Genomic DNA, 13,317 nt, shown 5'->3' with positions numbered 1-13,317 from the left:
CTCTTCTAAAGTAAGTTAAAAATGATCACTGGGCCTATTATAATGAAGACAAGATAATCACTATTCCAGATGGAAAGCTCATCACATAATCCAAATGAAATGTTTTTTATTTTATTTATTTATTTTTACAGGTGGGGTGGCTGCTAATTCCTGGGCAATAGCACAGTAATTTGGGAATTCTGCATGCACTGCATTTATGAATGCAGAGTCAAAATAGGAATTCACCCTTATTGGAAATTGCTCCAGTACACACTGGGCAATGTCCTGTAGTCCCGGTTTTCAATGCAGCTCTTGTATTTTGCCTGTGGCTTTGATACCAGAACCACCTGTAAATCCTGAGGTGATGAGCAGTTGCTGTGGACAACAGAGTCCTCCCCAGATCTACCCTGCCTGAACTGGATCTGCCCCTGCACATGTCATGGCCATGGTTTTGGGGAGGACCAAAGGTGCTGACTTCCCACCTCAGGTGCCACCCCACCTGCCCAGCAGAGATGTGTGTGAGCTGTTTTCTCTGAGTTTCTGTTCCACCATGCTCCCTCCATGGTAAAACAATGTGTGCATCCTAAACAAAACACCCCATATGCGCTTACTTGGCAGGCAGCAGGGCCAGGTACCAAGGATTGGGATGGTAATGATGCTAGCTGAGATTTTCTGCTTGAAGCATTCCAGTTTTCCAGTACTACCGGAGCAGGATGCTGCTCCTTAACTCCTCAGAAAGCAGAACTACTGGCAGAAATAAGGTTCTGTGGTGGCTGGGCAGTTTCAGAGGAAAGTTGTGCTCTGTACCAGGCCAAAGCAGTGCTCCAGGCACATTTTCAGCCTCATATGTGAATGCAGGATCACACTAGCCACTACTGCATGCTTGCAAGTGGAGCACTTGAGTTCAAGAGAAAAGCACTCCTCCTCCTCTTGAAAGTTTCTCTCACCGCAGACTGACAGCCCCTACGGATCAACTTATTTTCTGTGTAAGCATTTTATTCCAAAACCATAATATTACTGTGCAATGAGCATAATGAAATGTCACCTGTTGTGGGAAAGACAGGTAGGAGACACACTACTGTCATCCTTCACAAAGCCAGCACAAGTGTCGGGATGTAGGATACAAATGAACATGTAGTTGCTCAGTTAAAGTACTGCAATTTTACTTGATCAGCTGTTTAACTGATTACAAAATTATACTTCTGTCAGCAAAATAATAATTTGAGAAACAGATTTGGCAGGCAAGCTGGAAAAAAAAACAAACACACCTTTCATGCCAGGTGGCAGGTGAGAGGAACAGCAGCAGCAGCACCGCAAGCACCCTGAGGCCTTGGTGCCATGCTTTTCCCCCCGTCCTGCATGGGGAAGGCAGGTGGGCTCCCGTGGTGGTTGATGTCCACTTCCCAGAGAAAGCAGGATAAATGTAGTCATGCTCATCAAGCAGTTAGAAGAAATACAGGCTGCACAGTGTGGGCTCCACGCGCACATGCGGCAGCAGCCAAGGCAGCACTGCCACCTCCGCTGTGGCCATTAGTGAAAGCAATTTGCGCACAAACAATCTGGAAAGAGTTTTCTCAGATTACAGTAAAGTTAATGGAGTTGGAAATTCCTCCTCTTTTGGATTAGCTAGCCTTCTTTATGTAACCTTTAGGTATATCGTGGAGCACGAGGGAGGTTTTGATAGCAGCAAAAGCAATTTGGAAGCGCACAACTGATTTGTAATGGGAGGTCTCTGACAAGGGCCTGGTCCAGGAGCTGCTAACTGTTTTCAGTTGTTACGGGTGTGAAAGCACAAGACCTCCCTGTACCGGCGCCTTTGTGAATGGAGAGGAAAATTAAAACACTTGTAGGCTGATTGTGATTTAACTGACACTTCAAGGGTGGGGGAGAACTGACAAAAACAACAGAACTTTCCCCAGTTACAGCATCACCGCCTCAGTATCAGATTTTCCTGACAGCCAGAGCATTGCAGAACCTCAGGAGCGCACAGCAAGCTGTTGAGAGGAGGGAAGAATAACATAGATGTGCCAATAGAAAAGATGTATTTGAGATTCATTAAAATGAACTGTCAGTCTGAGCCAAAATCAACTGTGTGACACCGATTAATCAAAACATCATAAATCAGCTCTGTTATCCTGCGCATTGGGAATTTCTTCCATATATCTCTGATCACATCATGGATTCTTCATGCCTTTTTTTGCAGTTGCACATTTCCACCTCTTCAGATTTAAGAGCTGTTATTATAGTGTCAAGGTAACTGATTAAAAAAAAAAAAAAGTCCTTCATTTATATCAGGAGGGAATTGAGCAAAAGGTGTGTTTATTCTTCATCCAGCTCTAGTACACATAAGATTTGACAAAATAAATGAAACTGGGAGAACTCTGTGAAACCTCTTCCCACCTAGAGGGCAGCAGGATGAATCCACGCGCCATAGGTGCTTCTATCAGCAAGTATCTGTGCTTTTACCCCCAGAGAAGAGCTAGAAGGGAAACAGTGAACACTTGCTGTGGTCACCTCTATATGCAGAAGAAAGGAATAAAAGGCCACTGTGCTTTAGTAAAAGACTGGAGCAGCTCTTACACTGCATGATCCTGATCCAAACCCCACTGCAGTCACAGCTGCTAACTTGAGTGGGTACAAAGGGCTGTGTCTTCTTCTCCTCCTCATTGCAGCAATCGAGGCAGGGCAGCCTTGCTGCAGAACTCATGTTCTTTGAAGCCAAGTGCTGTTGAGCATGGAGGCACCCACAGACACAGGACAACCATCTCGGGCACAGCCTGGTCATCCAGGGACTGGTGAGGGCCCATCCACCTTCTTTTAGCTCCACCTCTCCCTTCCCTTCCCTTCCCTTCCCTTCCCTTCCCTTCCCTTCCCTTCCCTTCCCTTCCCTTCCCTTCCCTTCCCTTCCCTTCCCTTCCCTTCCCTTCCCTTCCCTTCCCTTCCCTTCCCTTCCCTTCCCTTCCCTTCCCTTCCCTTCCCTTCCCTGCCATTACACTACTGAAAAATACTTATACTTAATCAGCACTACTTAATCCTGTTCACTTCCATCTGTGCCTCGTTGTAGCCTGACACCTCTCCTGTCCTGGGGCCATGGAAAGCGGAGGGTATTTAGTGCAGGCCCTGCTGCTGGAGGCCTCTGGGGAGCAGCTGTCCCCAATCATCCCATCCACAGCCCTTTCATTCCCAGATTACATCTTGTACCAACAGTTTGTGTGTGGGAAAAATCAAAGCTGTCAGGGGCTCCTCCCAGGACGTGCACTTTGCGTAAGGTGCCCCATCATGGGGGCTCGGGCGTTTGACCTCTGCGCTCATGGCGGGTAATGAATTGGGGCCAGGCCGCAGCCGGCAGCGCCGCCACGACGTGCCCCGGCAATGAAAGCCGCCTGTTGTTAACTGCCTGCCTGCCTGGTCCCTGGCCCCAGGACTTCCTGGGGCAGCCTCCTGCTTGTGAGGAGGTAAAAAAAAAAAAAAAAAATCTCAATGGGATAAAAGGTGCTTCATCATAGCCTTCCTGCCAGTGACCAGGACAGTTGACCGAAAAATCCAAGAATGAAATTTCAGCAACCATAGATAATAATGGAAGTTGAATGCCTGAATAAATCCTAATGGAATAGAAAGATTTGATAATGAAAAGAATTTCTTTTGTATCAGTTCTTCATCCATGCTCCTTGCGATGGACCCACTGAATTATTGGCACTTGCTGCCCCAGGAGGGGACATCAGGCTTTAGTTCCAGCTGATCAGAGCAGTTCCTATGGCTTGACGTGAAACCATGCTTATAAAGCTGCACTCCTTTATGGGTGCAGCTCTGACCCGTAATTCACAGCAGAGCATGACCTGTATTTTGTGTGTCACCCCAAATAGAGCACAGCTGGGGACCTGAGCCCTGCTGCCTGACCGAGCCCTGCAGGGCAGTGGGGCTGTGCTGGGACCCAATGCTGCGGGTCCCACAGGACATGTGGAGCCTGCTCCAGAACGGCACTGCCAGCATCCTGCCTCTCCTGGTTGTTTTCAGCTTCAGATGTGGTCCTTTACACCACACCGTCCTAAAATCGTGCCTGGCTCCGACCTGCCCTCCCAGGTACTAGCAGCTCAGTGTGCAGAAGTAGTTAAATTTCAGTGCGGACAGCACAAGAGTATCCTGCTGAACTGCTATTAATGCTTTAAATAATTACACATCCACCCTCGTATAAAATGCTCCTTTTTGACTGCAGAAACACCATTGCTGAGGATCTCAACGGTACTGCTAGATAAACTTGTCAAACGCGGGTAATATTTTATGAGTGATTTAAGCACTTTTTCCAGTTGTTAAACAAAGGCTTCTCTTACAGCTTGGCTGGTGCATTGCTACTTAGTACCTGGGTCACGTAAAAAAAAAGCGCTGTTATTTTACGAGCAGAGAGAGATGACGCTATCGTGCTTTCTTCCCCACTCTGACGGCTTCCTGTTGCCGACTTGTTGGCAGGTATTTTGCCCTGATGTTATCGGGCCACGGGGCAGAGTTCGGCATGTCCGGACGGCTCTGAGCGACTTATGGGCCCTGTCCCCTCTCCAGCACCGGGAGAAATAATCCCCATTTTTCATGCCGCAAGCTAGGAGACGTTGTCAGGCCTGCACAAACAACGAAAACAGATATTTTGACAAGAAATTTAACTTTTCCCTCCGTTATTTTGTCTAATATTTCTCATGTTTTGTCTATTGTGTTGTAGATTGGTTAAAATAAGAGCACAGGCAATGTGATGTGGTGCGAGCTGGGCGGGAGCCCCTCTGCACAGCCACCTCCAAGTGGATTAGGGAGTTTTAGGGTTTGGGGTGCAGGTGAGGAAAATGCCCCTTCTGCACCTCCTGAGGGAACCAGGCACCCCAAGCTGCCCCTCGGTTACATGACAGCGCCTGGCGTGCCTTGAAAAATTAGGAAATTTGAGGGATGAAATCTCAAGTCTCCACAACCAAGAGGTAGTCCTGCTGTGGTTTCACTGGAGCTCGGCTGTTGCATTGGCTGCTCTGGGCCAAGTCAGACGGGGAACCCCCTGCCTGGGGCCGTGCGAGCAGGCCCCACCAGGCAGGCCTGGGTTAGGGCCTTCAGCAGCAGTCCTTCCAGCAGTGGGCCAGCAGCCTGGGCACTGCGAGTCATGAACTTGTTAATCGCCCACAGATTTTAATAATCATGGAGTGTTAGTGAATATGCTATAGTATAAATGGCTTATTAAACCTAAATTAGATGCAGATTGGGAACATAAATGTGTTATAGAAATTTATGAGGGATCTCAGCAGAGAACTTTCTTAGACATTGCTGTGAGTGGTACGGAATATCAGCTTCTGAATCAGTATAAAATACTGTGAGCCAGCTGCCAATTACGAGAGAATGTGTCTGTGGAGGCATGTCCCAGAACCTCCATGGATCCCCAAAATTTAATTTGTCAATGGGAATTTCCAGATTTGTAAAGAGCAAATGAATAATTTCCATGTCAGCACAGAACTGTGCCATCTGAAACAGCCAGGTGCAGGTCCCACCATCTCCATGTTCACTAAGCTCAGGATTTGCAGAAATGGAGCAAGTCTGGTTCTCAGACCTCAGTGAGAACATGTAGACATGCAATTGGCATCCTAAGGGGTTTCCAGAGAAGAGAAGAGAACAGCCACTCCATATTGACTACATGCTTTCTGCAGAGCCAGTCAGTGTTGATGGCTTTCTATCACCTATGAGACCAACACATCTACGATTTCTGTCTCCAGCCCTGCACTTGATTAAAGGACACTCCACATCCAGAGCAGTGTTGTTATACAGAATGCCTGTGTTATCAAATAATAAACCAACTGTCACAATATTGGCTCAAGGTTTAGGAATTTTCTTGCACAGGAAGATTAAGACGATTACAGTTCAAATAAGTACCATTTTTGACTAATTGTTTGCAGATATGGCATAAAAGCGATGGCTTGCTTTGGGAAAGTAGTATGATTTTATGTCACAGATATCTAGCTTAAACATAGCTAGAAAGTAAATGCTCAGATCTGAAACTTGCTTGAATTTGTACTTTGGCATTGACACGAATGGAAGCTGCACTTACAGAGCTGAAGAGCTGTCCCAGCACACTTGTCTCCCCTTTAAATCTGAAAATAGAAAGGCAATTACTAACTTGATTAAGTCATTTGGACTTTTTCTTACAACCACATGGGCAGCACTTCAGCTCCAGCCCAGGCCAGTGGGCAGCACCAAGCCTTCCCTCTCCTGCACCATGCCCACTGGGACACACATACCGACATTTGCTCTGTAACAGCCCTTGACGAACCTAATGCTTTTTATACCCACTAATATATGGCCGTTTTTTTTTTTTTTTTTTTTTTTTTTTTTTTTTTTTTTTTTTTTTTTTTTTTGCATAGGAAAGTCACAAACCCACCACACTTACACTGTTCAATTCAGGGTTCCTGTGCTGCCCATCTGCCAGGAGCCACCAGCATCTTTGCACTTCTCATAGAACAAGGGGAAATGAACATTGTGCCCACATCCCACCTTGGGCCGGCAAGGATCTGGGTTATGCAGAAGACCTCAGAACAGAGCAGTCATTCCTGCTTCCTACTGTAAAAGGCACCTTTGGCTGGCATGCTTCCCTGCTGTGGTGCGACTCACTGCTGCTGGTGACCTGTCCCAGCCTGGACAGCATATTGAGCAAAAGGCATGCAGGCAGCAAGAGCATGGTTCAAGCCTCCTGCTGAATCAGGACTCAGTATGTGACCTTCTTTCTGTCACTTGGTCTTTCAATGTCAAAACCAAAACCAAGTTTAAAAATGAGGAATGCACTGGGAACCAGATGCTCTGCCGGATCCAAAACTTTCTGGGTAAATATATTGCAAAGAGCACAAATCATATCACTTCAAACGTTGGGAATGTGTATATATTTAAATATATACAAAATTTGGCTGTTTCTCGACAATAGGTTCATACTCCAGAAGAAAAGAAATCCAGCAGACTGAAATTAATAATGCATTAGAACAAACACAAGTGCATTGTTTCCCATTTAAGGAACAGACTGGATATAAATAAACTCTTACTCATGTTCTGTGATTTAAATAACAGTCATTCTTAGCCTGAGTAACAATTGCACCTTTCAGAAATATAATAGATAAAAATTATTTTCCAGGAGGAAGCTTAAAGGAGTCTTAAACTTGGATTCATCAATGCTTTTGCTGTTGGTTTACTAAAAACACAGAACTGGGATTGACTCGGTTCAAAACCCTGACCCTGAACATCCCCAAAACCTTAGGAGAATGCTGAGCTGGATGAGTGAAATGCAAGCTAAGGCCATTTGTACTTGTGATACTCTGCCGAAAGGTCCCATTTCCTCCACGTGGCCAAATCCCCTTGCTCAGGTTGGCACGGGCATTGCCTCTCACTAACGCCTGATTTTTCTCTTGCCAAGTGCAAGCAGCACACAGGGCATGGAAGCACAGATACAAACATTACCCCAAGACAACTTAGCTAAAATTAGGAAAAATGAACATGGACCATTGAAACATTTGTCTTCATTTTCCTTACAGAGCATGTCTGGTGGCAGCAGGGCACAGCAGTGCTAACGTAGGGAGGGCAGTAGTGGGAATGTTTCTTTCCTCTTGCATTACAGCCCACAAGCAGAGCAGCTTGTGACATCCAAGCTCACTAGGCAACACACAGCTGAGCTAATGCACGTTTAGACATCTCTGACAATGCCTCAGCAAAACACCCATGAGAACTCAGGTAAATGTTTGAAAAGAGTCATTTTAAAATCTGAAATGCAAGGAAAGGGTTCAATTTAATAACCAGTTGTACAGCTCCAAAAGTATTCTCAGTGCTTTACATTCAAACACAGTCAGATCTTTTTTTCTGATAATTTCACCGTGGACAAGTGTGGTTGCAAGGTAGATTACTAGCCACTTCATTTTTATTCTGTTTATGAAAAGTATAAGCCAAGACTATTTTACTGTAAAAGCACTGCAGCATACACAGTGTTTGGAGTGAATGAGGAAAAAAAAGCACATCATAAAGTATTTGTCTTTGCTTATGCTATCAGTTTGTGCAAACAGCTGTCTCATGAGCAAACCTTTTTAAACAAACAGATTTTATTAGTGCACAGTACGGCAAACTGTGGTTATTTCTCACATAACTTTGTTACATGTCAAGCACTGATTTCCTTTTTATGTAAATGAAAGCCTATAAAATGATGCAATTACCCTCCCCACATACATTAGTGTAAATGCTGAGGCGCTACACAAGTCATTTATCTTTTGTACTTTCTGTTAGGCTGCAAGTCAGCGCTGAGCTTTAAATTTTGTTTAAAAGTTCTTGGCTAATTGATCACTTTAGAGATGCTTTAAACACAGGTAAAACACCGACAAAGACTTTTAAAGTAAGCTTTCTTAATGGATGAATTGCAACTATCCATCATCCTGCTTGCTACTTCCCTACCGCCATCCCATTAAACCTAATAAGTTCTATTAAAGCTGTTAACATGTGGCATCTGTTAATGGAAAGTGTATAATGCACAAGGTATGAAGGGGACCCGAGGGCTCGTAGAAGTAAAGTTTGGAGCAGAAAGACAAATCCTAACCATTCACGAAGTGAGTGTAGCTGCGGGTCAGTGTTTCAGGCCTCTCTTGGAGACCATTCCCATTTAAAGCCTTGCCTGCATAAGGCAGCCAGGTTAGGCTCACCGATGGAGCTGGCCCATGCACATGTTATATTTCAAATCCTTCAGCAGATGAAACGTAGAAGTTGAAGGAAAAAACATATATATATTTATTTTTGGCTTGAGAAAACAGTGTGACACATGACAAGCCTGGATCTCTTTTGGAGAGCCTGTGCTCTGTATTACTGAGATTAAGTTTGATCATTCCTGAAGGAACACAGAAATCCCCCAACCTGGATGGCAAGGGCTGTAATAGTTGCTCTTAATGTCTGCTGTTAGCTGATTACTGACATCTTGAAAGCATTGCTCAAGCAGGCCTTCTTGCAAGCTTCTGTCATGTGGATGCTCTCTCAGACGGAGAGCATGCATAACAGCAAGTGGTTGACTGGAAGCTTCAAGGACCTGTGTGTAATCAAAAGCTTTGAACTGCTCATAGCTTGGGAGGCTGCTTTACTTGTTACTAGGGGGACTATCAGAATGTATTACAATGACCAAAGCCAGCCCGTGTAGTAACAGCTGTGAGTGTAATCCAAAAATTAGCTCATTAATTCACAGGAAAGTATTTTCTCCTCAGCTTTCATTGCAAAAAATGTGTCTGCTTGTTAGTGAAATCTAGAGCTTTTACTGGAACCTTTAAAACATTAGCAATGCACATGTGCCTCTCTGTGCCTTAGTGGGAGATTTATTAAGTTTATTCTCTAATCTCTGTTTACAAGCAGAAATATGATGAACATAAATCACTTGAAAAAAGATTTCAAGCTACAAACTCATTTTGCTCCTTTCCAATGCCGTTCTTTCAAACCTGCAATTAATTCTTTTCCTTGTTGGCCTGTTTGCTTTTAAAAACAATTTCACTCCACTTGACCTTTGCATTTCTTGGAAAAAAGTTCAAAGTTGGAAAAAACTCTAGATGTTATCTGTTAGTGCTTATTTACCATAGAGAGTGTGCTAAACTTGAGCTGGAGTTTAGGAGCCCCAGAGAGAGACAAGATGCTGCAGTAGTGAGGGGCAAGGCTGGAAGCAGCCCCACAGTTGTGCTGGGGTCATCACCCAGCCCGGTGCACACTGCAGGCATGTTTCATGCTCCAGCTGTAAACATGAACTTCCACACAATTTGGGACGGTAAAACAGCCTGAGCACACGTTCACGTTTTAATATCTGGCTGCACTTTAAAAGTCTAACCTGGTGCAGAGCCTGCCAGGATGCCTATCCTGAAAGAAGCATCTCCCTCAGTTTGGACATCTGGAAGAAACAGAACCAGGGCACAAGGAGCAGTACCTGGCATTTCAGCACGCATCTGGGCCAGCACTGGCTTAAATAAGAGCCTCCAATGAAGGAAACTACATTTAAAATACTGAGTGGCAAGACTAATCCTCAGTTGCAATTGTGTTTAAAACTCCCACAGCTGGGTCTGCTGAGAGTTAAACATGAAGACATACATCCAGCTGACTTTCAAAAAAATACTACATATTTATTTCCAAATGCTTCTTACCTAGTGTTCTTAAAATTAGGTAGACATGATAGCATAAGCATAAGAAGATAAAATAAAATTTGCAATGACAACTACTAAAACAAAACCAAACCAGAAAAGTTAGGGATCACTTGTTTCAACTAATATACAACTAATAGTTTCTCTGCTCTATCACTGTTATTACAAGTAAAAGATAAACAAGGTATAGCTGGCAAAGGCTGGGGGGAAGAAGTGCTTTTGGATGATGCATTACCAGCTCCTGCAGAAAACTTACTACATTGTTGCTGAAATGCAATGTTTCATATCACAGGAACAAACAGTGCAAGTGAGCAATGACACTGCAAATTAAATGTTTATACAGTAGATGCAAAAACTCCAACCTACTACGCAAAAATTTCCTTGCAAAACATTCAGGTATCTAGTTTATGCTCTACACAATTAGTACCTTTTCATAACACACTCTTAGATCTTCTTCATTGTAATGAAGAAAATCATGAACACAAACAAGTAGAAATATAAACAATAAAGTGTTTTTTGCACTTTAAACAGGAACCAGACAGTGTTGCCAGCCTGCTCTGGCATTGTTTGCTGGGGAATGAATAATTGCAGACATGAAAAATCCCATGGATGCAGCCCTTGTGCTATGTGGTCACTTTCTCTCATGTTTACTTACCCCTGTTTTTCACAGTGCAGCAACTGCTTATGTTTCAGACAGCCTATAAAGTTTGCTCCTTGTTGCCCATTTGCTGCAGGGCTCAAACCACAATGAGCAGCGTGCTGCCCACCCTCTGGCACGCAGCTCAGCTGGTGGCACAGGGCATGCCTCGCATGGTCCCACCAGCACCCACCAGGGCAGCCCACGGTGGTGGTGGTGGTGGTGTTGGTGGTGGAAAACCAGCCCTTCCTGACCCCAGCCAGCACATGCTCTGCTGTATGGCAAACACACCAATACCCAAAAGCTGAGGGAGCTTAATTAGCTGCAGGGGATTTTTAATTGGTCAATAAATTCGGATGTGCCAAGCCTTTAGCACAGCTTGCTCAGGCCCACATGCTTGTTAGGCAGGACCAACTTTAATTAATGCAGCAGCTTGACAAAAACCCAGATGCCCATGGCAGAGATGAAGATGCTGTGTGCTGTTTGGATGAGCTACAGGAGCGAGGGAGGTTATGTTACAGTTTCACAGGCCAAAACAACCCAACACAACAGTAAACTTTAAACTAGACAATTCAAAAAATGTGTATCTTTCTAATCCTATTAGCACTGCACCAGACTGGAAAGCAGGCTGTGGCTCCTTTGGCAGGTCCTGGGCTAGGAGCTCTGCTCAGACCCTTCACTGTGCAATGTGTTCTGCTCAGAGACCACAAGACCCCAGGCATCCCTTGAGCCTGGAGGGGAAGAGAAGCTGAAGGCTTTGGAGCACGCCTGCACGTTCTTCTCCTCAGTGCCTGTGGAAAAGGCTGGGGCAGTTTGTGCGGTCCTGCAAAGTTTCAAGTCCTAAGGACGGGGGTTTGCTCAGGGTCTCCCGAAGGAAGGGCAGACCTTCCCTGAGACATTTCTGCTCTGCAAACACTTGGCATGAGCATGTCTGAAGCTCCAAGTGCTCAATCTTGTGTCCACATCAACACCTCAGCACATTGCACGTCTGTAACGCAGGACTCCAGACCAAAGGCCAAAGTTACTCTCTTTAGTTTACATCTTCCTGAGAAGCAGCTGACTGTCTGCCCTGAAGTAGGAAGAGCAAAGGCAGCGTGCAGTGACATGAACAAATGCTGTAGGCAGGCAGGGACTGATCCGGTAAGACCAAGGCAGCAAGATGCTGAAATGCCAGCAAGGAGACTCCACCTACTGCAACAGGTCAAGCCATCCCAGCTGTTAAACAGAACCAAGAAAAAAACCCAGCTGCCAGAGCATTTCAGTGAGCTTTTAATTCTTCTTTATAAAAGGGAGAGTATTATAAGCTGCTGAACAACTAGTTCTGCAGTGGAGTAGTTGTGGGAACTCCTTTTTCTCTCCACGTACATCATGAAACGTGCAGTGCATGGGCAGAAGGTCCCAGCATGGCTGGGGCTGGCGCTGCAGCAAAACACCATCACATCGCATGGTGCTGCTGCTTCCAGCCTGTGATGTTACACACAGGACTGAGTTGATTTCTCAGCGAGCAGCAGAAAAGCAGCTATTGCAAATCACTGAGGTCTAACTGCATTCTGCTCCCGCCACGGACCCATGTGAACGAATGTGTTTGCAGCACTTTGGAAGGGCTTAAAAACTTTTCCTTCTTTTCCCTCTTACCCACCCGCCCACCCTCCTGCTCCAAAAGAAGTGCTTTTAAAGCAGTGCATTTTAACTCTGTTTACACAAACCAAACACCTATGGGCTTTTACCACAACCCAGGGATGAGCAAGGCACCAGCAGGAGCTTGGCATGGCTGTGCTGGAGGAGCTGCAGAAGTGCTGGGCTGTACAGCTCCATTAATTAGAGACTTTTTTTTTTTTTTTCAGTGGCAATGCTTGGGGAAAGAGCAAGCACTTTAACATCTCTTTAGAGCTCAGTCCTTCAAGGTGCTGAGCATGTTGGCCATGACCCAGGAAAGCGATTGAACAGAGTGTAACCCTATGCGCCCACGGCTGCAGGCCCTGACCACGCAAACACTTACTGCTGGAGTGAGTGCGGCTTGGGCACAGGTACGGAGCTGGGCCCAAAGCCCCCAGCTGGAAACAAATGTCATTATGGTACATTGAACAGGAAAAAATGTGCCGCTCACTAACTGCATTACGGCAACTTGATCCCTGCCTCAGGAAGAACTGTACTCTGCAAATCTGGTACTCATGACATAAGAGCAACTTTAGTACTTTCTGCAAGATTCACTTTTAACTTCTTAAGGAAGTTTGGTCTGTTTTCAGTGGAAAATATATGACTTAAATCGTCTGTGCTGGTTTTGAGACCTCTGCTGTCAGCTAAATGATCTGCTGGATCGTGCTTGCAGAAGTAGCGACCATCTATATTGGATCAGGAACAGGGCAATAGCAGTGCTTCAGAAGCATTAGCTAAACTGTTTCACCTCCATTGTATATAGTCCAGATACACGATCTCTGTTTTTTTGTGTTAGAGAGAGAAAAAAGGTTCAACTCTGGCAATACAAAATAATTCAAAGAAAATATGTAATACAGAAAGCTGACAATATTTACATTTAACAGATTGTAGCATTTT

General features: G+C 45.0%; 1 long non-coding RNA gene across 1 annotated transcript; it reads right to left on the bottom strand.

The window, feature by feature from the left end:
- Window positions 1-2,979: 2,979 nt before the first annotated feature.
- LOC106016022 (uncharacterized) lies at window positions 2,980-10,981 on the bottom strand. Its single transcript, XR_001188422.5, has 3 exons — window positions 10,783-10,981; window positions 6,047-6,089; window positions 2,980-4,589 (listed from the first exon to the last, which is right to left on the bottom strand). It is a non-coding gene; the product is annotated as an uncharacterized lncRNA (long non-coding RNA).
- Between the last annotated feature and the right edge of the window lie 2,336 nt (window positions 10,982-13,317).

Source organism: Anas platyrhynchos, chromosome 13, assembly GCF_047663525.1.
Source record: "Anas platyrhynchos isolate ZD024472 breed Pekin duck chromosome 13, IASCAAS_PekinDuck_T2T, whole genome shotgun sequence".
Classification (NCBI taxonomy): Eukaryota; Metazoa; Chordata; class Aves; order Anseriformes; family Anatidae; genus Anas; species Anas platyrhynchos.
The sequence above is the reverse complement of the archived record's forward strand: the minus strand, read 5'-3'. Positions and strand labels throughout refer to the sequence as shown.